General features: G+C 42.1%; 1 long non-coding RNA gene across 1 annotated transcript in view; it reads left to right on the forward strand.

Moving 5' to 3' along the window:
• The window catches only part of LOC136386916 (uncharacterized), a 478,497-nt gene that overhangs the window by 160,603 nt on the left and 292,221 nt on the right, over positions 1 to 25,673 (forward strand). The window lies entirely within an intron of this gene.

Here is a 25,673-nt window from a genome sequence, read left to right on the forward strand (position 1 = left end):
CCTTCTTTCTTTACCTGCTGTGCCATGGCGGTTTTGTTGGTGGTCCCTGAGACCCCGCCAAACTTTGGCTGGTCACAGAAGCCAGCCAAGGCAGGGAAAGTAGTACACAGGATAAAATCCAGCATGTCCATGAGTCTTTGCTGTGGCATCACCCAGGACAGGCCCATGTGGAGGGTCATTGGGCAGGGAAGCTCACTGGGGACCTGGTGTCCAATTCTGTAATGGGGGCAGGTCCACAAGCCCTCTATGCCTGGCTTGTATCCCATTTCCAACTCCTAGCAAGAAAGCAGTATAAACTACATTGTTTTTACACTTTCCGTTTGGAAGTTGTCCTTACCAGTTAGAGAATAGTGGGAACTTTCTGGCATTGCAAATTCGCAGACACTGGCTGAGAGAGCAGGACCAGTGTGCAGATGCATAACAGTCTGTACTACAGTCCTTTCTATACGACAGTCACACCTGCCTCCATGGGGTTGCAGATTCCCACCAGGTAACTCCACGCTCTGTGTGACACATGCTGTCACTAGGTGCAGCCTCCTCCCTTAGAGACAGCCAGCCACCCCCACAGAAAGGACTGTCAGAAGTAACACAGAAGCCACAGGCCATGTCTTCCATGCAGAGAGACGCACAAAATGTGTGCTGTGAGCGTGCGCTGTTAGGTCACATGTCCTTGATGTGCCATTTTCAAGGGGACAGAGTCATTGCTGGTGGGTAGTTATGGGGTGCCTGAGGGAAAGCTTGACCCCAGGGACAGCCTGAATCAGCACAGCCCCATCTTGGTTCCAAATGAAGGCTCCAAGCAGGGGCCTTGAGTATTCAAGGGACAGACTATGATTGAAGGTTCCAACTTGAGGCACAGATCATTTTCTGTTGCCCTGTAAGGAGATCCCCCCACCTGTTAGGAAGTCCCTCCCCATTGACATTTTCCAGAGCCCCTGCCAAACCAGTCTACAGATTTGGACCTCTGTCTGTCATCTCTGTGACAGACGTTTCTGCCTATCACAGCTGGTAGCTATAGTCTAGTGGGTTTTTCTCATGTTTGGCATAAGGGTCAAAACCAGTCCTGCCTTTCTGGTCACAGAGATTGACTGACACATTCCGAGATCATTATACCAGGCATGCCATCTCCTGTGACTTGGGAATGTGTGTCATGCAGAGAACTCTGGCTTTCAGGTTTCTTTTTTATTAATAGAATCTCCTGTCCAAGATGAATATCGGTAAGGTTCTGCCAACACTCTTCATCTTAAGAGGTCACTTATAATGTCTCTCAGCAGAAAGTGCTATTTCACAGAGCTTGTAAGGCTTAGTGGAAGGGCTTACAATCCACTGGCCCTTGAAGACTGACCAAAGATTGTGTCTTTCTTCCAGTGGGAAAAACATCACCTGTAATTGAGCTATCTGTGACATGGACACTTGTCCTCTCCCTGGGTCAGGAAGGTCCATGTTTTGTTTTATTTTTTATGTTTTTCAGGACAAGAAGATTTTCCAACTGGGAACACTTGTTCTCATCGTGTTACTGGATATATAAGGCTTTTCAACTATGCTTTGATTTGTTCTAAAGCAGCCAAGCTCTGTGCACAGCTAGTACATGTAGAGGTCCTCCCTCTGTTCCTGCATCAGAGCCCCTGCTCTGGATGTGGACTGGCAGAACAACACTATCTATCTCCACCTCCTGTAGCACAGACATGTGCATTCACGTCTGCAGACTCAGCTGTGACTGCCCTCTATGAATTTTCCAAGAATACAGTAAGTGCTATACAGCCTTTTACTGCTGCTTGGGATAAAACACAGACTCTGAGATGAGCCAGATGTTGGATTTCATAGAAAAGACTTACTGTAGCTATTAGACTAACATGAGGATATAAATGAATGGATACTCTAATGAGTGGCAGATGAGAAATATATGTAGAAAAAGGAAAACTATATTCATTTTCTTATTAAATTTTTAAATTTATTGTGTTGAGTGTGATTCAAGTGTTCCATTCAATGTAACACCCTCACCCCACAAAATACATGCCCCCATTTCACCCCCACTGCCCCAGTGCCCCTGACTCCCTCACCCTTTTCTCTGGGATTTGCTGACCTCTAATCTGTATTTTTGTGTCATATATTTTTTTCATTAATCCTCTCTGTAATGAAAAATAATTTTCTTTAAATAAAATAAAACAGTCAAATGGGAATTTGAGAACTGAGAGTTATAATGTCTGAAATGAACATCTTAATTAAAAAAAAAACCAAGAAAATCTTAATGAAAGGGTTAACAGCAGATTGCAGAAGATAATAAAAATAGCTAGTTTTCCTAAATTTGGTGGAAAATGTCACCATTCAGTCCAGAAGGTTCTGGCACCAGCTGACTTCTTATCACATTCCTTGGTGAGGCCCCTGCCATTCTTTGTAGCCTTCCTGGAGCAGATCCCTGCAGTGAGCAAGAGCCCCTAGGACTTTTATATGAATGGCCATGCCTTAGTATCAGTGGAAAAGGCAGTGTAAGAAAAGAAGAAGAGGGATGTGTTTGGGGTGGTGCCCCTCTCTACCCCTGTAACTCTCTCTACCCAAGTTCACTCTGCTGAGCTGATGGGGTGCTGTTGCCCTCTGCTGGAACCCTGAAGTACCTACTCTGGGGCCTATATATTTCTTTGCAATATCTCTTGCTCTCTCTTTCAGAATGAGGACAAAACCATCAAGTGAGATCCTTCTGGGATGTTGCTAGCATCCTGCTCGGAAGACATGACATTAAAGGTAGTGAGGTCTGGAAGTATGACTTTCCTGATTCTAAACATCACCTTGTAGTCCTACATTCACTGCAGCTGTGAATGAGAATTTTGTCACAGACACTCTTCCTGACACCATAACTTTTCCCTATTGCTACTCTATGGCTCGCTGTCACCAGTTAACTCCTAATAATCATTAGAAGATAATTATCTCACCCTCCCCTTCCCTGTGGCCTTCCCACTGGTGCCCCCAGGATTTTGGCCACCTCACTGCCTGGGCAGTGAGCCACAGGTTGGTGAACTTTCCAGGGACTGTAGACCTAATGGACACTCACAGAATGACTGATGTAGAACTGTTCCCGAATGCAGAAACAATTGGCTTATGTTGTCCCCCATGTGTTCTCTAGATCTGGAGTATGAAGCAAGACATGGGTGTCCATGATCTTCAGTCTCAGCAAAGAGAGATACACCATAATGTAGAGACAGACCAGCTGGACCACCAGCAACCCAAACTCCAGCATCATGCTAGCAGTGTAAACTGGAGACGGCCTATGGTCCTGTCTCCCTGGGCTCATCAAGCAGCCTTGCTCTTGGTGGCTGTAAAAGTTATTTTACAAAAGGGAACAGAAAGTTACTCTGTAAATGTTATGGACAGTAATATAATGTTACTTGTATCAAGAGGACAGAAAAGTGGCCAGTAAGCATTATTTGTATCAAAGGGAATAGAAAATTTTGCTAATGTGTGTCATGGTTGTCAGCTCCCTTCCAAACAATACAAACAGGAGCTCCCCTTGAAAGGGCACCATGAGACAGAGCTATCAGGTTACACCCACTCAATGTAAGGACCCTCTTAACCTGCAGGCCAGTTTGGGGCTGGGTTGTGTGCCCAGGCTCCTGGCACTTTGCTCTGTGAAGGGTTTTATTATGATAACTAAAGAAAATATTTCAGTGTAGGATTGGACTTGGTTTTCTTTATTCAACACAGAGGTACAGGTGGTGAGAATTCTGAGGGGCAGAATTGGGAGCCCAAGCCTTCAATAGTTATATCTGAACCATTTACATAGTGACCCTATGAGGCACCAGTCTGGAAAGCATGGTTATAAGTGGTCAAAGGGGCCTCCCCAAAACCGCATCACGTTAGGCTGCAGTCAACAGAACTGTTCTGTCCCAGTGCTTAAAGGACCTTATTGAGAATACAACATTCCACTCTCCTCTGAATCAATAAGAATGTTTACAAGAATAAGCTTATGACTCTTGGGCTACATAGTGGTCTGCACTAAACAAAGAACACTCTAAAACCAAGGATTACGGAAGAAGCCACACCAAAACTGGTAATAAGGCGGAGATGTAGAAAGGGCTGCTCTGCTCCCAGGAGAGAGGGGTGGCAGAGAGTCTGGATGGGCTCTCACTGTGGTAGGGTCACCCAAAGAGATGTGGGTGCTCAGCTCCAGGCCCAGAATTCTATCCTAAAACCCCACATCCCAGAAGAGATGACCAGACAGAATCTGGTGGTGAAAAGAGCTGGGTTTCTGTCTGCAAGAAAGAGACAGGTTTCTGAGACTCAGCCTCCATCTTAAAGGGGCCATGAAAAAATTCTGATTGATAGCCACTTATCCAAATCTCCAGATAAGGGGGGCTGAGAGGACCTGAGCTGCATAAAGGGAGTGTAAATTTGGAGGCCCAGGGAGAAAGAGACTGAAGGATCGCCACCCTAACCCATGTGCTGAGTCATTCTCCAGTACTGCAGTTACCATTCTTAGGTGGAGAGGTCCTCAGAGTGGCATCAACCTGAAGAAAAGCAACTGCCCCACCCTGGGGAGACTCTCCTGCTCCACTTAGGGTGAAGGGTAGTTCTGAGAGACCAGAAAGAAGGGGGTGCATCAGTGACTCAGTTTTCTGGTGCTGAGGCTGGAGCTCAACTCCCCCACTCTCCCGAGTCTATGACTGGTGCTTCCAGCTTAAAGGAGACTCAGTTGAAACTGTGGGCACAGACCACAGCTCTGGGTCTCAGAGGCCACACCCTACTGAGGTTTGTGAAAACACTCTGGACAGACTGTAACCTGTAGCTGAGAGGGGAGCCACACCCATCACCCTTCCTAATCCCTGAATTGCTGCAAACTCAAGCAGCCAGAAGCCAGAGGCTGCAGAATTAAGGACGTAGGGAACCTTGGCCTTTTAAGTAAACTTTCCCTAGGCCCAGTGTGGATAAAAGCCAGCCTAGGTGTTCAGCTGGTATTTCCATATGCACCTGGGCCCTGCAGAGGCCACCACAAACTCTGGATTGCTTGTAGCTCCCAGGTTGCTGAGGGCCAGCCAAAGGTCATGTCTCCCACTGGTTAGTGCCAGTTTCCAGCCAGGGAGGCACAAGGCTGTCACTTCTAGTGGCCAGCAGCAGAGCATTGGCACAGGACCTAACAACCCTTGCTTGAGTAGTATTTTAATCATGGGATCCTCACACCTGGCCCAGCTGAGGTGAGTTCTGCTCTCTGTGATTAGCATCTGAACAGAAGATTATGTGCATTGGACAGGGAGTAACTACAGAATAAGCTGGTCTGAGTGCTGTATATCCTACCCTGCTGGGATAGACTCCACAAGGGGAAAAGAGAGAGGCTTAGAACATGGACATTCAAAGTGTGGGTCCATGAGAGCCTAATGCTGGGTCTGGTTGAGGGGCATAGTCACTTTCTGGAGGCCAGTCAGCCACAGGAGAGGACTCTCTCAGTCTTTCTCCCTGAGACCAGGGTCTCATCAGCTGTAAGATTTTTTGCAGTTGGGGACTGTTGGCCATACTTGATCTAAACCTGCTGTATACCTTGGGGAGAAATAAAATTTGAGAACCCAGCAGTGGTAAGGGGTTGGGCTCTGGAGTAGGGGCCACAATCCCTGTACTGAGCTATTGCCTAAGAGACCTCTGAAGGAGGTGGTTCCACTAGTGATATATTCCCAACCTCAGCTGCCCTAACAAGCTTGCAACCTATAGAAAGACTGGCTGGAGAAAACCAGTCTGGGCCCATACTACAATCCTTCTACAGATGATTCTGGAAAGAGCTTAAAGAGGAAGTGAAGCAGCTAAAAAATAGAGGCAAATTTTATGGAGATTAGAGATTTATGGAGCTGCTGTCATCTCTAAGCAGGAAGAAGCTGATTCCTATACAGGTGGGCCACTATCACACTACCCAGGCACAGAAAATGCAGACACAAACAGCAAAAAGAGGCAGTAGTTGCAGACAAGTAGCCCAGCAGGTTACAAACAACACCTGACACCAACCTTAGAAGATATAGAACCATCACAACTGATACTGGTGGCAGAAAACACCAACCATAGACTCAGCTAGATGCACAAGCAGCATGCCCCCAAAAGGAGCCTATACACAGACAAAATGGGTAGGCAAAGAATGTTTCCCCAATGAATCAACATGAGAAATCCCCAGAAATATAATGAGATGGAAGGAACCAAACTACCAGATGCAGAGTTTAAAAACAATGATTTTTAGAATGCTCAAGGATCTTAGAGCAACAATGGATAGACATAATGAACACCTAAATAAAGAGATAGCAAGCATCAAAAAGGACATTGAAATCATAAAAAAGAACCATTCAGAAATGACAAGTACAATATCTGAAATGAAGATTGCACTATGTAGCATTCACCAGGTACAAGAACAAACTTCAGAGACTTTCAGGAGTATAGATGTAACTTTATTGGCCAGTTTAACCTGCGCAGGGGCAAGTTCCCTGATGTCCGGAGACACCGTACTCACAAGGAGCTACAAACGGGAATTGCGCCTGGTGCTTACAGCTAGGTCCTTATATATATCCTAAGTAAGCAAGCATTACACAGAAGCAGATGTGGCAGTTACCTATTCGCTAAGGGGGTAGCATCGCAACAGGAGCCGGGTCTGGCTCATTGTCGAATTTCAAACAACTTCTGATAAGGGTCTCTGACCAATGGAATGCAAACATTTGTCTTTTTTTGTTCTCAGCCTCACAGGGTCCCTATCATTACCTCCCTGTCTCTGCTCCTACACTCTGGCAATCCCAGCACACTTTCCTGAATCTAACATTTCCCCGTCTCTCTTGGGCATAAATCAAACCATTGATACTTCATCAATAGGAAGAATGGTATAGGGTTGAGATAGGACCATTACCTTTACAGTCTCAATTCTCTCTTTTATAAATGCAAGGAGTTTATTAAGAACTACAGGCCCAATAGTGAGGGCTAACAAAAGTGTCAGCAGTGGCCCAGCAATTGTGGATATGAGAGTAGTTAGCCATGGAGAGGTCCTGAACATAGAGGCATACCAGCCTGGGTTATCCTCTTCTTCTACCTTTCTATTCTTTAACCTGTTTGCTGACATTTTAATATTCTCCCTAATTATTCCAGAATGATTGACATAAAAACAGCATTCTTCGCCTAAGGCGGCACATAACCTTCCTTGTTTGAGGAAAAGGAGGTTTAGCCTTCTCCTATTCTGTAGGGCCACCTCTGCTAAAGAATCTATTTGTTTCTCTAAGAAAATTACCGGGTTCTGGAGTATAGCAATGTCCTTTGAGACAGTATGGGACAACTGCTTTAAATTCAAGTCTCCCTGAATTAGAGAGGCAGCTCCTACTGCTGCTGACCCTACAATACCTATAGTGGCTATGATAGGAATTAGAACGGGAGCTTGTTTTTCTCTTAAAGGTGGTATAAGAAGGAAATTAGGGTTGCCTCCATACAGATACACTTGAGGGATGATGTATGCACTTACACAAAGCTCAGGGTTTGTAGGAACAATACATTTGAATGTACCTTGGGTACACACAAACCATAGTCCCTCTGGTGCTTTTATCACCTTAGGTTTTTCTGGATCACTAAACAGAGTTTTTTGATTAAGACAATAGTCACTGTAATTAGAATTAGTTAAAGTGAAATTAGCTATGGGATAACAAGTCCCTTTCCCATGGAACTCAGCTAGGGTGAGAGACCCCCCTGAAAATAATCTTCTATTTGGTCTTGTTTCCCAGTAGTGGGGGGGATTATAGTGCTAGGAACTAAATCCCCTCCTTCTGATGTGTCAACTCCTATCCCAATGTAAAAAGGAGGTTTAGAGATAAGGCACAGCCAGCAAGACTCAGTGATATTAGGTTGAGTGTTGTTAAAGTAAGTAAACACTTTGTCTAGTAGTCCTAGTTCTTCCTGCTGTCTGTCCAGTGATGGATGGAGAGTGTGATAGGGTGCCTTATGATCTGTTCTTCCTGGTACACTATATGGAGTTGGCCTAACTGAGTTCATCTTGCCTGTGGAAGAACTGGTCAAAGAGGTGCCTGGTGGTTTGGGCACTCTAGGGGTTAGCTTATTCTTTCCTTCTTCAAATAGAAGCTTATTCTTTGTGGGTAATCTTCTGATAGTAAAGAAGGTTTCTGGATCCATGCCTTTGGTATAGAGTCTTATTCCCCATGTTTTTCCCTTACTCCAACTTGGGTCTTGAGGCCTTTTGATGGTGACTATGGTAGGGTTACAATTGTTTATAGAACATTGGTAATCTCCTGCATCATTAGGCCTTTTCCCTCCAAATTTAGTTCCTAGGCGGAGGAGATCTATGTCTGGGTCAGATTTTGGTGGATTCCATTTACTAGCAAGCATTTCACAACCCCATGCCTTACAACAATAGTCAGTGGTAGATCCACAAGTGTGGCGCCGCCCTGGAAGAGGCTCAGGACACGCATAATGTGGAGTATACCACAATGCCCTTTTTGCGAGAGGGCGAACACACCTATTTTCCCATTGTGGTGAGCCTAAAGGTGCTCTAGGTTTCCATCCTACAGACCTATGTGCTGCAGGAGAGTCACAGAACTCATCCTCAAAGAACTTTGAAAAATCTACTCTGAAAGTTACTTGGTTGCCCCATGTATTGTTTTGTGCTACTATTGTTCCATCAGCTGTCCTAATTAACACCCATTCCTTTAATTCTAACCCATTTACATAAAAACAATAAAATATTAGCAGTTTACAGAGGAGAAAGTAAGTTTTAAAGGTTCCCCAGGAGCTTGCTTGACCCACCATGTTCGAGACTCCTCCTCAGGGGGTTGAGCCGGTTTCACGTGGGAAAGGTGGATCCAGTAGGGTTTCTAAGCCACCTTCACTGCAGAAGGAGTGCTGAGCAGTACCTGAAATGGCCCTTGCAACCGCGGCTCTAGGTTCCTTTGATAGTGGTTAAGGATCCAAACCCACTGTCCAGGGTCCGGTGGTGAAAACTTCTGGGTGTTGTCTCCTGATGCTGCAGTCCTCTGCTCCCATAGTTCTCTTACTTCTCTCCAGATCTGCTGCAATGCCTGTAGGGGCTTGAGGAAGTAATGATTAGAAATCTCTATTTCCTCTCTGGTGAGCTGGGGAACTAGAGGAACTGGTTGTTCAAACATGAGCTCATAGGGGGTCCACTTATTAGTGTAAGGTGTACATCTAACCCGAAACAGGGCAAAAGGGAGTAACTCTACCCAGTTTTTGCCGGTCTCCTCCCTTAACTTAATCAGAGTTTCCTTTAAAGTCCTATTCATTCTTTCTACTTGCCCTGAGCTTTGAGGCCTGTAAATACAATGTAATTTCCAATTAATTCCTAACCTTTTAGCTAATTCCTGAGAAATCTTAGAGATAAAAGCTGGTCCATTATCAGATCCTATTGCTATGGAAATCCCATATCTAGGGATAATTTCCCTCAGTAGAATCTTACAAGCTGTAGAAGCAGTTTCTCCTTTCATGGGAAAGGCTTCTGTCCATCCTGTGAAAGTATCTATGAGCACTAGTAGGTACTTGAACCCTGCCTTTCCTGGAGTCATTTCTGTAAAATCTATTTCCCATAATTCTCCTGGGCATTGTCCCCTATATCTAACTAAGGGGGGAAGCTTCTTGTTTATGCACAAGTCTTGCATCTGGAAACTATAGATTGTACTATATTTCTAATCTGGGGTCCCACATAGTACTTCTTGATTAGTTGTTCTATCTTATTTTGCCCTAGGTGGGAACTTGCATGGATCTCCTTTACTATTTCTCCTATAATTCCCTGGGGTAAGTAGAGTCTGGTATCTGGAAGTTCTATCCATTCTTGCTTATTTTTTTTACCCCCTAATTGCTTCCCTTCTTGCTCTTCTTCAGGAGTATACTTAGGGTCTGAGGGCAGCAAAGTTTGAGGCAAGAGCGGAAGAATGTCTGCCGTTCCTCCTTCCGCAGCTTCTCTGGCAGCAGCAGCAGCAAAATGGTTTCCTTGCACAATTGAAGAGTCCCCTTTTTGATGTCCTTTGCAATGAATTATGGCCACTTTAGAGGGAAGCCAAATGACATCAAGCAACGCCAAAATTTTAGCTTTATTTTTTAATTTCTTTTCCTCCTGCAGTTAGCAGGCCTCTTTCTTTGTAAATGGCACCATGAATGTGGGCAGTGGCAAAGGCATACCTGCTGTTCGTGTAGATGTCGGCCACCTTTCCCTCAGCTACCTGGAGGGCCTGTGTCAGTCTGATCAGCCTTGCTCGCTGCGCAGATGTACCTTTTGGCAATGCCCTTTGCCACAAGATTCTGTCCTGGGTAGTTACTGCCGCTCCTGCATATCTTTGTCCATCTCGGACATAGCCGCTTCCATCAGTGAACAGCGTGAGGTCTGCCTTCTCATAGGCCTGGTCCCGAAGGTCCAGTCTGGCCCCTGTTACAGTGTCCAGTATTTGTCTGCAATCATGGACCACTGTTGGGTCCAGTAAAGGTAGCAAAGTAGCAGGGTTTAGGGCTGCCATCTTTAGGAAGTACACTGCCAGAAGATTCAATAACTGTGCCTGGTACTGCGTCAGTCGTGCATTGGAGAGCCACCTATCCAGTGGGGCATGCTCTAGATAGTATTCCCCAATAACTTGGATGTCCTGGCCCAATGTCAGTTTATTAGCTTCTTTAACTAGGGTGGAGGTAGCAGCAAGCGCCCTCAAGCAGGTTGACCAGCCAGCCGCTACAGGGTCTAGCTTCTTGGACACATATGCTATAGGCCTCTTCCATGGCCCAAGCTCTTGGCTAAGGATCCCTAGGGCTACCCCTCCCTTTTCAGCAATATACAGCTGAAAGGGTTTGGCCATGTCTGGTAGGGCCAACGCTGGGGCGGCTACTAGGGCCTCCTTTAGTGCTTGGAAAGCTTTCCTTTCCTTATCTGTCCAAACAAACTGTTCTTCTTTACCCCGAGTCAGCTCATGTAGGGGCTTGGCCAACTCTGCAAACCCTAGTATCCAAAGTCTGCAATAGCCCACTGCTCCCAGAAACTCTCATACTTGCCTCTTGTTAATGGGTTCTGGGATCTGCAACACAGTCTGGATCCTTTGACTGAATAATGTCCTTTGTCCCCCTTGTAAGTTATACCCCAGATAACTTACAGTTTGGGTGATGACCTGAGCCTTCTTTGCAGAGACTCGATACCCCATCTGCTGGAGGTCCTGGAGTAGGTCTAGGGTGGCCTCCTTAATTGTTCTTCTTCTGCTGCAGCAATGAAGTCATCCACGTATTGAAGCAGCACAATCGAAGGGTGGGCAGCGCAAAACCCCTGCAAGTCCTTGCTCAAAGCCTCATTAAAGATAGTGGGGGAGTTCTTGAACCCTTGGGGAAGCCTGGCCCATGTATATTGCCCCACTAGTCCATTTTCCAGATCATTCCATTCAAAAGCAAATATTTTCTGGCTATTGGGGGCCAGTGGAATACAGAAAAAAAGCATCCTTCAAATCTAGTACTGAGTAGGGGGCAATGCGCTTAGCAAAGTGTAGGGATTTGGCACTGTGGGGTGAATAGTCTCTACCCAGGTGTTTACTTCTCGCAGATCCTGCACCAGGTGATAATCCTGGGTCCCAGGCTTCTGAACTGGGAGCAAAGGTGTATTACAGGCCGACTGGCATTCTCGGAGGATGCCTGCCGCTAATAAGCACTTCAAATGCTGTGCTATGCCCTATTTATCCCATGCAGGTATGGGGTATTGCCTCACCCGCACTGGACTAGCGGTGCTCAGCAACTGCACTATGACAGGTGGCTGGTGAGCACCTAGACCTGGTGGGTTGGTTTCTGCCCTACCCCGGGCACCTTTGCCCGTAACTCCTCGGGGACCCTGATAGCTTCATCCTTTTCTTTCTGGAGGGTTGCTATCAGATATACTTCAGACAGGGGCACCATTAACTCTAGACTAACTCCTTCGCCTTCCTCTCGAGAGCTGCTGTCTTGTTGCTTGAAGGTGATCTTGGCATGGAGTTTCTTTAAGAGCTCTCGGCCCAAAAGAGGGTAAGGACAGTCTGCAACGACTAGAAATGAATGGGTAATGTGCCTCAGCCCAAATTAGTAATTCTTGCGGTGACCCATGGGTAAGCTTCCAATTTGCCTGTTGTCCCTACTATCTTTGTAGTTGCCTTTTGCATTTGACCCTGTGGTTTCTTTAAGACTGAATAGGTGGCTCCCGTGTCAACTGGGAAGTCTATTGGCTTTCCTTCGACTGTTAAGATGACCATGGGCTCCTGGGAGCCGACAGAAATGGAGCCCTGGCCCCGTCAGTCTAAGGTTTGGAGCAATACTTCTGGGGCTTGTTTTGGCTTCTGGTTGTCAGCCCGTAATGTTGGGCAATCTCTCCTCCAGTGTCCTTTCTCCTTGCAGTATGCACACTGGTCTTTGTCTATTCTCTTTCGTGGGTGACCTCTTTCCTTGCCTCGTTGTTGCTGTTTCCCTTTTCCTTTCCCTTCAGACTTATAAGTGGCAAGGAGTATTTTGATGGCCGGTCTTCCTAAGTCTGGGTTGTCCTTATTTATTTATACCTTCTGAGCTATTTCGATCAGCTCACTTCTATTTTCCCCTTCAAATCTTCTAAATTCTGAAGCTGCTTCCTAATGTCTGATGCAGCTTGCATCACAAAAGCCATATTCACTAACCTGCAATTCTCTTCAGCCTCTGGATCTATAGGGGTATAAACCCAGTAGGCCTCCATTAGCCACTCTAAAAATGTGGTGGGGGATTCTTCCCTTCCCTGGATAACCTCACTTACCTTACTAAAGTTGGTGGGTCTCCAGGCTGCTGCCTTTAAAACCTATAACAGAGCCCAGTGGTACTGGAAGAGTGATTCTCTTCCCCCAGAGGTATTTGGGTCCCAATTTGGGTTTTTTTTAGGAAGGACATTCTCGACTTCCCCATCCATTCCCCTTTCCTCTAGAACAGCCTTTGCTGCTTCTCTCATTATCCTGTTCCTCTCTTCTGTAGTAAAAAGAGTTTGCAAGACCTGCTGACAATCATCCCATACTGGCTGGTGGGTTCTTTTTAATAATTTTATTTTTTTTAATGGGGCAACCTCAATAAATCAGGATACATATATTCAAATATAACAAGTCCAGGTTATATTGTCGGTCAATTATGTTGCATACCCATCACCCAAAGTCAGATTGTCCCCTGTCACTTTCTATCTAGTTTTCTTTGTGCCCCTCCCCCTCCCCCTTTCCCTCTCCCTTTCCTCCCTCCCTCCGTAACCACAACACTCTTATCAATGTCTCTTAGTTTCACTTTTATGTCCCACCTATGTATGGAATAATGCAGTTCCTGGTTTTTTTCTGATTTACTTATTTCACTTTGTATAATGTTATCAAGATCCCACCATTTTGCTGTAAATGATCCGATGTCATCATTTCTTATCCTGAGTAGTATTCCATAGTGTATATATGCCACATCTTCTTTATCCAGTCATCTATTGACGGGCTTTTTGGTTGTTTCCATGTCTTGGCCACTGTGAACAATGCTGCAATGAACATGGGGCTGCATGTGTCTTTACGTATCAAAGTTTCTGAGTTTTTGGGGTATATACCCAGTAGAGGGATTGCTCAGTCATAAGGTAGTTCTATTTTCAGTTTTTTGAGGAACCACCATACTTTCTTCATAATGCTTGTACTACTTTACATTCCCACCAACAGTGTATGAGGGGCTGGTGGGTTCTAAAAATGGTCTCGAGCAGGGAAATCAATCCCTGCGGTTTCTCAGAAAAGGGAGCATTTTGATGTTTCCAATTATATAAATCACTGGAGGAAAAAGGCACATAGATAAAACGGGGTGGCACACGGGGGCCTGCATCCAGTGCCGGTGGCGTCTCTCAGAATGGCAAAATGGCCACATTCCCCTGGGTGCCTCCTGCCGAAGGAGGCAAGACAGTGGCTCCTCCCACCGAAGGAGGCAAGATGGCGGCTCCTCACACCCTGTAAATCACCCCTCCTTGGATGTGAGGTGGGCTTGAAAGCTCGCTCACATCTTGCCGTGAAGAATCAGGTTCCTCCTGCTGCCGATAGGGTGGAAGGAAATTCACTGGGTCTAGATGGCCCTACAGCGGCTCGGGAAAAACAGGATAAATTCTAGATGATGGCACGCTAGACCATGCCGGGGGGCAAGCTTCTACCTTTTCTTTCTTGTTACCTTGCCCTGCCTTCTGGTTATCTGCCATAAGGCACTCTGTCCTTCTCTCTCTCTTGCTATTCTTTATGTACTTCCTGATATAACCCAGCTTTTCAGTGTTGATATCAATCCACACATCTATATACAAAAATTGGTCTGGATGGGGGGCACCTGGTAGATAATGGCCCGGACAGCAAACACAATAGGGAGATCAAAAGTGCCCTCAGTGGGCCACCTGGTGTTGAAGGTGGGTCATTCTAATTGGCTCAAGGTCCGGAGGGTCTCTTGATCTGGACTTGGCCCTCCGTACCCCTGGGCCCTCTTCTGGAAGTCAGAAAAGTTGTTCAACAGGCACTCAAGCGGGGAACCAGACAAGGACTCCTGTTGTCTCATTCTTTTGTATCCTGCTCTGTCTGCCTCTAAACATTCAAGAATTAACAGAACAAGTGACAAAACACTACCACCAACAAGCAGTATGATTAGAGTAGCAGATTGTCTCACACTCAATTCAGTCATTCGAGCTCAAACAAAGCACAGCGCAGCACAGCGCAAAAATTTCTAATGTGAACGGTCACTCCTAGAGTTAACTCCTAGAGTTAACAATTCCTTTCAGAAAGCAGCATCCCACTTCTGAAAGCCCTGGGTAGGTTACCAGCAGTGTCCCACCTACTACCTCAGGTTTATGCACTCCGGAGTCTAAAAACCACACCAAATGAGGATCCTCAATAAATACATGCTCAGCTCGAGCTGTCCCTTCAGTCTCTGACCCAAAAACTCCACCAAGAGAGATCCCTAATGAGCCCCCAGGATATAGCATTCACTGGGTATGAGAACAAATGTTGGAGACTTTCAGGAGTATAGATGTAACTTTTTTAGCCAGTTTAACCTGCGCAGGGGTGAGTTCCCTGATGTCTGGAGACACCGTACTCACAAGGAGCTACAAATGGGAATCGTGCCTGGAGCTTACAGCTAAGTTCTTATATATCTTAAGTAAGCAAGCATTCTACAGAAGCAGATGTGGCAGTTAACTATTCGCTAAGGGGGTCTCACATAGCATAGCAACAGGGGCTGAGTCTGGCTCACTGGTGAATTTCAAACAACTTCTGATAAGGGTCTCTGACCAATGTAATGCAAACGTTTCTCTTCCTTTGTTCTCAGCCTCACAGGGTCCCTATCATTACCTCCCTGCCTCTGCTCCTACACTCTGGCAATCCCAGCACACTTTCCTGAATCTAACACACTAAAAGGAATTAACAGCTAGATGAAGCAGAGGATTGAATCAGTTATTTAGAGCAGTGGTCCCTACCTTTTTTGGGCCACAGACCAGTTTAATGTCAGGAAATATTTTCATGGACCGGCCTTTAGGGTGGGACGGATAAATGTATCATGTGACTGAGACAAGTGTCAAGAGTGAATCTTAGACGAATGTAACAGAGAAAATCTGGTCATTTTTAAAAAATAAAACATTTTTCAGACTTAAATGTAAATAAAATGTAAATAATGTAAGTTATTTATTCTTTCTCTGCGGACTGGTACCAAATGGTCCACAGACCGGTACCAGTCCGCAGACCTGGGGTTGTGGACCACTGATTAAAGGACAAGATAAACAAAAGCATGGAAACAGAGCAGCAAAATGAAAAGAGGCTCAAAAAGTCTGAGGAAATGATAAGAGAGCTCTGTGACCACATGAAGTGAAACAACATCCACATCATAGAGGTTCATGAACAAGAAGAGAATGAACAAGAGATAGAGAACTTGTTTGAAGAAATCAGAGCTGAAACCTTAGCTAAATTGATGAAGAAAAAAGCCACACAACTTCAAGAGACACAAAAAGTCCCATTAAATAGGAGCCCAAGGAGGCCTACAGCAAGACACATTATAATTAACCTGCCAAAGTTAAGAAACAAAGAAAGAATACTAAGAGCTGTAAGAGAAAAGCAGTTAATTACCTATAGAGAAACTCCCATAAGGATCTTATTCGACTTCTCAACAGAAACATTTGGGTCCAGATGGGATTGGCAAGAAATATTCAAAGTGATACAAAGCAAGGCTTCTTTACCCAGAAAGGCTACTGCTTAAACTTTATTTCCAAACTTTGTCTGGAAATAAAAAATTTCTCAGACAAAAAGATGATTTAAGGAATTTATTACAGCCAAACCCGTACTGCAAGATATGTTAAGGGCTGCTGTAAAAAGAGCAAAAGAAAAGAGAAATTGAGAAAAAGAATATTGTATATTTAAAGAATAAAATGGCAACAAACAACTACATATCAATAATAATGTTAAATGTAAATGTATTAAATGCTGCAATCAAAAGACATAGAGTAGCTGTGTGAATAAGAAAACAGGACCCACACAAATGCTGTCTGCAGGAAACCCACCTCAGAAAATAGATACACGTAGACTGAAAGTGAAGGAATGGAAAAAGTATTTCACGAAAATGGAAATGAAAGAGAAGCTGGGGTAGCAATAATTATATCTGACAAAATAGACTTTAAAACAAAGGTTATAGTAAGGGATAAAGAAGGCCACTACATAATGATAAAGAAATATGATAAAGCAATCGAAAAGGAGGATATAACCATTGTAAATATTTATGCACCTAATATAGGAGCACCTAAATATATAAAGCAGATTTTGATGGCCATAAAGTATGAGATCAACAGCAATAACTATAATAGTAGGAGATTTTAATACCCCCTGATATCACTGAATAGATACTCTAGAGAGAAAATTAACAACAAAATAGCGGCACACTAGATCTACTGGATTTAATAGATATCTTCAGAACCTTTCACCCCAATGCAGCAGAATATACATTCTTTTAAAGTGCTAATGGTGCATTCTCTAGGATACCATATGTTAGGAGACAAAAAATGACTCAATTAAGTTAAGAAGATTGAATTTATATCAAGCATCTTCTCTGATCAAATGACATGAAACTAAAAATCAACTCGAATACAAAGACTGAGAAACATTCAAACACTTGGAGGTGAAATAGCATGCTATTAAATAACAAATGGATTAACAACAAGATCAATAAAGAAATAAAAATTTTCTTGAAATCAATATAAATGAATATAAAATAATGCAAAATTTATGGGACACAGCAAAAGCAGTTCTGAGAGCAAAGTTCATAGCATTACAGGCATACGTAAGAGGCAAGAATAAGCAACTTAGCCCTGCATCTAAAAGAACTAGAAAAAGAACAACAAATAAAGCTCAGACAAAGTAAACAGAAGGAAATAATAAAGGTCAGAGGGGAAGTAAATGACATAGAGACTAGAAAACAATAGAAGATCAATGAAACCAAGAGCAGGTTCTTTTAAAAGGTAACCAAGATTGACAAACCTTTAACCAGACTCATCAAGAAAAAAAGAGAACTCAAATAAATAAAATTAGAAATGAAAGAGAAGAAGTAACAACTGATGCCATAGAAATACAAAGGATTGTAAAAAGCTACTATAAAGATGTGTATGCCAAAATATTGGACAATGTAGGCAAAATGAATAAATTCCTAGAAACATAAAAACTTCCAAAATTCAATCTGGAAAAATGAAAAAATCTAAAAAGACCAATTACAATAAATAAAATTGAAAGAGTTATCAAAAAAGTTTCAGCAAAAAAAATTTTTTGGGACCAGATGGCTTCACAGGCAATTTTTACCAAATATTCAAAGAAGAACTAACACCTATTTTTTCTCAACCTGTTTCAAAATAGTCAAGAGGAGGAAAGATTTCCAAGCTCTTTTAATGAGGCAAGCATAATTCTCATTCCAAAACCAGGTCATGACACTATAGAGAAAAAAAAATCTACAGGCCAATATTTCTGATGAACTTAGATGCTAAAATTCTCAACAAAATATTAGAAAACTAGATCCAGCAATACATAAAAAAAATCAAACATCATGATCAAGTGGGATTTATTCTGGGGAGGCAAGTCTGGTATAATATTCACAAATCTATCAATGTGATTCATTACATAAGCAAAAGGATGGATAAATATCACATGATAATATCAATAGATGAAGAAAAGGCATTTGATACATTCTAGCACCCATTTATGATCAACACTCACAGCAAAGGAACATTCCTCAACATGATAAAGGCCATCCATGGCAAACCGACGGCCAACATTAAACAAAGGGTAAAAATTAAAAGCAGTCCACTAAGATCACCACTCTAATTGAACATAGTTCTGGAAGTCCTAGCCACAGCAATGAGAAAAAAAAGAAGAAATAAAAGGAATCCAGATTAGAAAAGAAGAAATAAAATTATCATTATTTGCTGATGACATAATACTGTACATAGAAAACCCTAAAATTTCAGTAAAAAAAACCTACTAGACATGATAAATAAATTTTGCAAGGTAGCAGGATATAAAATTAATGTTTAGAAATTAGTGCCATTTTTATACACCAATAATTAACTGTCTGAAAAAGAAATTAAGGAAACAATCTTCTTCAATATTGCAACAACAACAAAAAAAAATTACAATACCTAGGACTAAAAGTAACCAAGGAGTTAAAAGACCTGTACTTGGAAAATTACAAAACATAGATAAAAGAAATCAAGAAAGATACAAACAAGTGGAAGCATATACCATGTGCCTAGCTAGGAAGAATACACATAATTCAAATGTCTATATTACCTAAAGCAATCTATAAATTCAACACAATTTCTATTAAAATACCAGTGGCTTACTTCAAAAATATAGAACAAATATTCCAAAAATTTATATGGAACCCACAAAGAACACTAATATCCTCAGCAATCTCAAAATTAAAGAATAAAATGGAAGGTATCACACCTATATATATCAAGTTATACTACAAGACACGTGTACTTAAAAGAGCTAGGTACTGGCATAAGAACAGACATACAGATCAATGGAACAGAACAGAGAGCCCAGAAATAAACACACACTTTATGATCAATTGATATTTGCAAAAGAGTCAAGAGGATAAAGTGGAGTAAAGAAATCTCTTTAATAAATGGTGTTGGAAAAACTGAACAGGTACATGTATAAAAATAAAACTGGACCGCTACCTAACACCATTCAAAAAATAAACTCAAAGTGGATAAAACACTTAAATGCAAGTTGCAAAACCATAAACATCTCAGAAGAAAACAAAGGCAGTAACCTCTCCAAAACGTCTTGTAGCAATATTTTTGCTAATTTATCTCCACAGGCAAGTGAGATAAAGCACAGGATGAACAAATGGCAGTATATCAACCTGAAAAGCTTTTGCACTGCCAAAGACACCATTAACCAAATAAAAAGAAAACTGACACAATGGGAGAATATATTTGGCAATACATCTGATAAGCAGATAATAACAAAAATTTATAAAGAACTTCTAAAACTCAACATAAGGAAGGTAAACAGTCCAATTAAAAATGGGCAAAAAAACTGAACAGACACTTCCCCAAAGAGGACATACAGATGACCAATAGGCATATGAAAAAATGTAAAACATCACTAATCATCAGGAAAATGCAACTTAAAACCACAATTAGATATCACCCTGGGGTTTTGAACTGGGGACCTCAATGGCCCAGGGTGATACTCTATCTGCTGCACCACCACCGGTCAGGCTAGAGAATTCCTACTCTCAAGAGTGGATTCTGTGAAATTCTGCAGGAGAGTAGAGAGTCTTTACTGGACAGCCAGGTCTCGGTTCTCTAGCTGATGGAAGAGAGAAGTGTTTGGAGCCATTGCAGGTGGCCAGCGACCTGTTTTGTGGGTCTTGGGATGGAGTCAAGACCTCTGCTCTGTCCGTTCATTCCAGTCCACCTTCCTCATTCCCTGTGGCTGGGATGACATTGGACTGCATTTGTGTTGAGCTCATGCCCCTTGTGGCTTGGTATTGCATGAGCTAGGTTAACAGCCAAGGTCCACTGAGACCGCAGGCTTCTCAGGGTTGGCTTCGCAGAAATATTGTCCTTTTGGAGAGGGAAAAGTCACCATCGGTCCTGCATGGACTGTTGCAGCCCAGACAAGGCCACCCAGTAAGTCACACATCTCAGGAATAACATTCAAGAGTCTCTGTGCTGAGTTGCTCCCTAGAAACAGTGATGTGTGATTTGTAAAATGATGTCTTAGATGGGTGACATTAGGTACCGCCTGTTGATAAAAACTCATCAAATGACTTCACTCCTTTCTTGTAAATCACAAATATCTTTGAGACATATTAAAGCTCACTAGAATCCCCCGTGAGGTGGATGCCTTCTTTATATACATAAGCACATAAAATATTGTTGACTGGCTCCATCCCAGTCCCCCGCCACCTTAGTGTCCTCTCCCCCATCAGACATGGTCTGAGAATGGCTGTGGAAGGTGTGTCCTCAGCCGAAGGGGGGAGGCGGGTTCTGTGTGCAGTCAGTCAGACATCAGCTACACTCGCGTAGTGGGAAGTCTGACAGACACGTCTCTACAGCCACCAGAGTGTGTGCCGAACATGCTTTAGCTCCTGGGTGTTTGAGACTTTCCGTGCTAGCACATGGGGGGGTGGAGTGCACATGCACTGCTGTGGGGTTCTGAGCCCCAGTCACGTCTTGTGTGATGTTCCTTTCATTACAGAGTGGAAGTCTCCTCCACAGCTATGAGGCACTGGCAGCATCTTTGAGGTTTGCTGGAACGCCCGAGCGGACAAAGTGGGCGGCAGTGCATCCGACAACTCTGTAAGCAGCACCTGGGATTTTCTAGGGGTGGAGGGCGTGGGGCAGAACAGAAGAAGCTGGACAGTGAGACCTGAGGGTCGAGGTTGAGAAACTTGCTCCTGTCTGAAGCCCAAGTTTCTGGCCCCAACCTGGATCCCCTGCTGATAAAGGCATGTGCCTGCTTGGGTCCCATGAGATGTCTGGTCTTTGAGATTTTCTTGAGTGTAAGGTAGGGGCTGTGAGAGATCTGGCTGGGTGTTTTTGTAGTCCCAAAGGTTTTCAAAGACCAGGTGCTGAGACTTCAGTTGTCACCTGCAATTCCACTGGAGTCCTGGACAGTGACACCTGCTGAGACACTACCAATGTGCTAGTTCCTGGCTTTTCCCTTGACCTGGCTCTTCCCCTCCATGCTGTTTACTTGATGTGTGTTGGTCAGATGCTCAGCAACTGGACGCTGTTGTTTGAGCTGGTCCAATTGTTTCTAACTGTGGATCAATAAAACTTTATTTATAAAACATAATTGATGGGCCATGTCATTAGCCAACCTCGCCTTAGAATGTACCTTTGAAATTGTCTTGAAAGAAAAGAGGTTCTTTCTCTCTCTCTCCCCCCAGCCCACAATGGTTGTGTGTATTCTAGATCTGTGGAAGTAAACACGCAGCATTGTGGAAGATAGACGAGAATTCTCACGGATAAGAACCTAGTGCAGATGGGATTGCGGCACCGTCTAGACTTGACCCTGTCCACTCGAGAATTGCATGGGCATGGTGCATTGACATGAACTTTGAAATCCATTCATTCCTGGCCCCAGGAGACTGTACTCTTTCATTGTCCTCATCAAGAAGTGTGAACCGTTGGCCCTGGCCGGTTGGCTCTGTGCTAGAGCCCAGCATGTTGAAGTCCCAGGTTTCATTCTCAGGCAGGGCACAGAGGAGAGCACCCATTTGCTTCTCCACCCTACCCCTTCTTTTTTCTCTCTATTATTTTGACCTTTGATTATGCTGCATACCCCTCACTCAAGTCAAATCATCCTCTGTCTCCTTCTATCTGGTTTTCTTTGTGCCCATACCCTCCCCCCACTTTCTCCCTCTTTTTCCTCACCCCTTCCCCACCCCTCCACCCCACTCCCTGTTACCATCACATTCTTGTTCATGTCTCTGAGTCTCATTTTTATGTCCCATTTATGCATTGGTTCATATACTTCTTAGTTTTTTTCTGATTTACTTATTTCACTCTGTATAATGTTATCAAGGTCTATCCATGTTATATATGTTTTTATATTAACACCTGATCTGAGCTATTATTAGCACATATCTTTCATTTACTTGACTGTTTTGATGTTCATTTCTCTAGCTGTGCAAAAAAATTTTAGTTTAACATAGTCTCAATTATTTAATCTTTGCCTTATTTCTCTATCCTTTGGGATCTAATTCAGAAATTGTTTTCCACAGCCAACGTCCATGAGTTTAGTACCTATTTTATTCTATGTCATTTATTGTTTCAGATCATATGTTTAGGTATTTGATCTATTTTGCATTAATTTTTGTATAGGGGAAAAACTGTAGTCTTTTCATTCTTTTGCATGTGGCTTTCCAATTTTCCCAGCACTATTTATATATTTTCTGTGTGTTTTTGGCTGCTTTGTTGAAGATGAATTGTCCATAGACATGTGGTTTTATTTCTGGGATCTTGATTATGTTCTGTTGGTCTGTATGTCTGTTTTTCTGCCAATATTATGCTGTTTTGATTACTGTGGCTCAATAGTATAATATGAAGTCAGGGAGTGTGATATCATACCTCTGGTTTTATTCTTTTTCCTCACGATTGCTTTGCCTATTCAGGGATTTTTATGGTTTCATACAAAACTGGTAAGTTTTTTTGCTCTATTTCTTTTTTAAAACATTGACATTTTGATAAAGATAGCATTAAATTTGAATATTGCAATGTGTGGTATTGTCATTTTAACTATGTGGATTTTTCCAGTCCATGAACATGAAATATTTCTCCATTTCAGTGTCCTTTTTTAATTTCTTTCAATAATGCCGTTCTCTTTTTGGTGGAATTAGAGAACAGTAGATATCAAACCTTTGAATGTTTGTCAGAATTCACTAGTATAGCTATGTGGTCTTCGACTTTCCGTTTTGGCAGGAATTTGATAGTTGTTCTTATTTCCTGCCTTCTTACAGGTCTTTATATAGGTTTTCTACTTCTTCATGACTGAATCTAGGATGATTATGTAGTTCTAGGAACTTATCTATTTTATCGACATTGTTGAGTTTGATGTCATGTAATATTTCATAGTGTTCTACCAGGAGCTTTTGTATATCTATGATGTCTATGAAAATTCCTCTTGATTCACTGTGGATTTTACTTACATGTATTATTTCCATTTTCTCAGTGAGTCCAGCCACTGAGTGTGCCTACTCTCTTCATCTTTCCAATGAATTAGGTGTTGTTGTTTTAATTTTGATCACTTTTTTCTCTATTTCATGTAATTATGCTTTACTATTTTCTTGCTTCTGCTGATTTTGGGTTGCTTTCTTTATCATTTTCTAGTTCCTTAAAATGTGATGTAGGTTATTTACTTTGGATCTCTCTTCTTTCTTTCTTTTTTTAAACATCTGGCTTTTTTGTTTTGGGTTTTTTTTTTTAGATTTTATTTATTCATTTTTATTAGAGGGAGAGAGAAAGAGAGCGCGCAATGGGGAGAACAGAAGCAGGAGCTGGAAGCATCAACTCTCATATGTGCCTTGGCCAAACTAGCCCAAAGTTTCAAACCGGCGACCTGAGCATTCCAGGTCAACGCTTAATCCACTGTGCCACCATAGTTCAGGATCTCTTGTTCCTTAATATAAGCCTGTAATGATATAAACTTTTCTATTACTGCTTTTGCTATATCCATGAATTTTGATAGGTTGTATTGTCCTTTTCATTTGTATGTACATTTTTTTAATCTCTGGATTCTTTTTTCTATCTTACCCAGTTATTTTTTAGAAGTATGTTGTTTAATTTCCACTTTTTTGAGGGTCTTTTCATTTCTTCTTTGCAGTTGATTTCTAAGCCTTATGCTTAATTATATGCTTGGTATAATTTCCATCTTTCTGAATTTGTCGATATTCACCTTGTGGTCCAACATGGGGTCTATCCTTGAGAATATTTCATTAGCACTTGAGAGGAGTGTATAATTTGACATTTTTGGAAAATATGGCTTGTACATTTATTTTATGTCAATTTCTTTTATGTACATTTTGTCCAGGGTATTGTTTAATGCCAGTATTTCTTTATTGACTTTCTGTTTTGATGATCTATCTAAAGCTGTAAATGTTGTGTTGAAATCTCTAAGTATAATTGTGACTTTGCCTGTTTCTATATTTAGATCAGTTAGCAAATGTCCTGTATATTATGGTGTTCTCTTGTTCGGTGCATATATAATAAGAATTGTTGTGTCATCTTGAGAAAATGTCTATATGAGTGCTCTTCCTCTCCCATCTCTTTTTGCTACTTCTGAGCTGTATCCCCTGCCCTGTTATGTTATTGTTGTCACAGATTATTCTTGTTTTTATTGTGATATTGTCAGAGTTTTTAATGGTGGTTTTGATTGTTTGTTTTTTTCACTGTCTCTGGTCAAATACCCCCTTTAGTATTTACAGCAGTGGGTGTTTTCTGATGATAAATTTTCTCAGCTTCTCTATGTCTGAAAATATATTATTTCTTTTTCATGTTTGAATGAATAGCTTTGATGGATATAGTATTCTTAGCTGGAAAAACCTCTCCTTCCATACTTTAAATGTTTGGGTCAAATGTCTTCTGGCTTTATGAGTTTCTTCTGAGATATCTCATGATAACCTAATGGGACTACTAGCCACCTTGTAGATTCTTTCTTTGACATTGACTTTTTTCAGTTTTCTTAGAATGAGCTTTGCAGTAGATCTGTTCAGGTTGAAGCAATTCAATATTCTCTTTGAATCTCATATTTGAGTCTTTAACTCTTTTTGCATTTTTGGGATGTTCTCATCAATTATTTGTTTAAATGGTATCTCCATTTTGTCCCCTCTCTTCTTCTGATATATTCATTATTTGTATATTGCACTTAATGAAGAGGTCAGATAGTTTTTGTAGAGTTCCTTAATTTTTAAAAAAAATCTTGAGTTTTTTTCTCTTCTTTCTTCAGTATCTTTAGTTGCCTGTCTTTGATATGACTGAGTCCTCCTTTGATCAGGCCTATTCTATCAGTATAAATTATTACCTCATTTTTAAGTTCATGTAATGAGTTCTTATCTCTGTTTTTTTATTTCAATCTCCTTAATGAAGTACTCTTTTTGCCCTAATTTTTTACCTCATTAAATTGCCTATCAGTGTTTTCTTGGAAATCATTGAATATATTTAAAACTTCAATTTTGAATTTTTTAAATTTGAATCCAAAGCTCCCATGTAATTGAGATGATTTTTGCAGAGGGTGGTTTCATTATCTATCTGAACTAAGTCTCTGTCTTGTGTAGCCATAATATTTGAATTCTTTCCTAATGGCATTTGAGAGTGGCATTGTGATGAACCCTAACAAGAACCAATTGGTTTTTCAACTAGATATCACTGTATCACAATTTGGAGCTCTGTGAAATTCTTTGGCAGTACCTACTTGAGGTATTGCTGTCATAACTATGTAGGCAGGGCACAGTCCCATTCGTGGGTGGGACATGTTGTGACGGCTTTATAGTTTTAGTCTACAGCTGTGTGGCTTTACAAATTTAGAAGTGGTTGCTTCAGGTCTCCAGACTTTCATTTTCTCGTCTCATCAGACCAAGCGTTCTGAGGCAAAGCACTTCTGCCTCTCAGCAGAGAGGGCAGCCACAAAGAGTAAGCTGTGTACCACATCTTCTTCATCCAATGCTCTATC

The sequence above is a fragment of the Saccopteryx leptura genome, unplaced genomic scaffold (assembly GCF_036850995.1).
Source record: "Saccopteryx leptura isolate mSacLep1 unplaced genomic scaffold, mSacLep1_pri_phased_curated manual_scaffold_21, whole genome shotgun sequence".
NCBI lineage: Eukaryota > Metazoa > Chordata > Mammalia > Chiroptera > Emballonuridae > Saccopteryx > Saccopteryx leptura.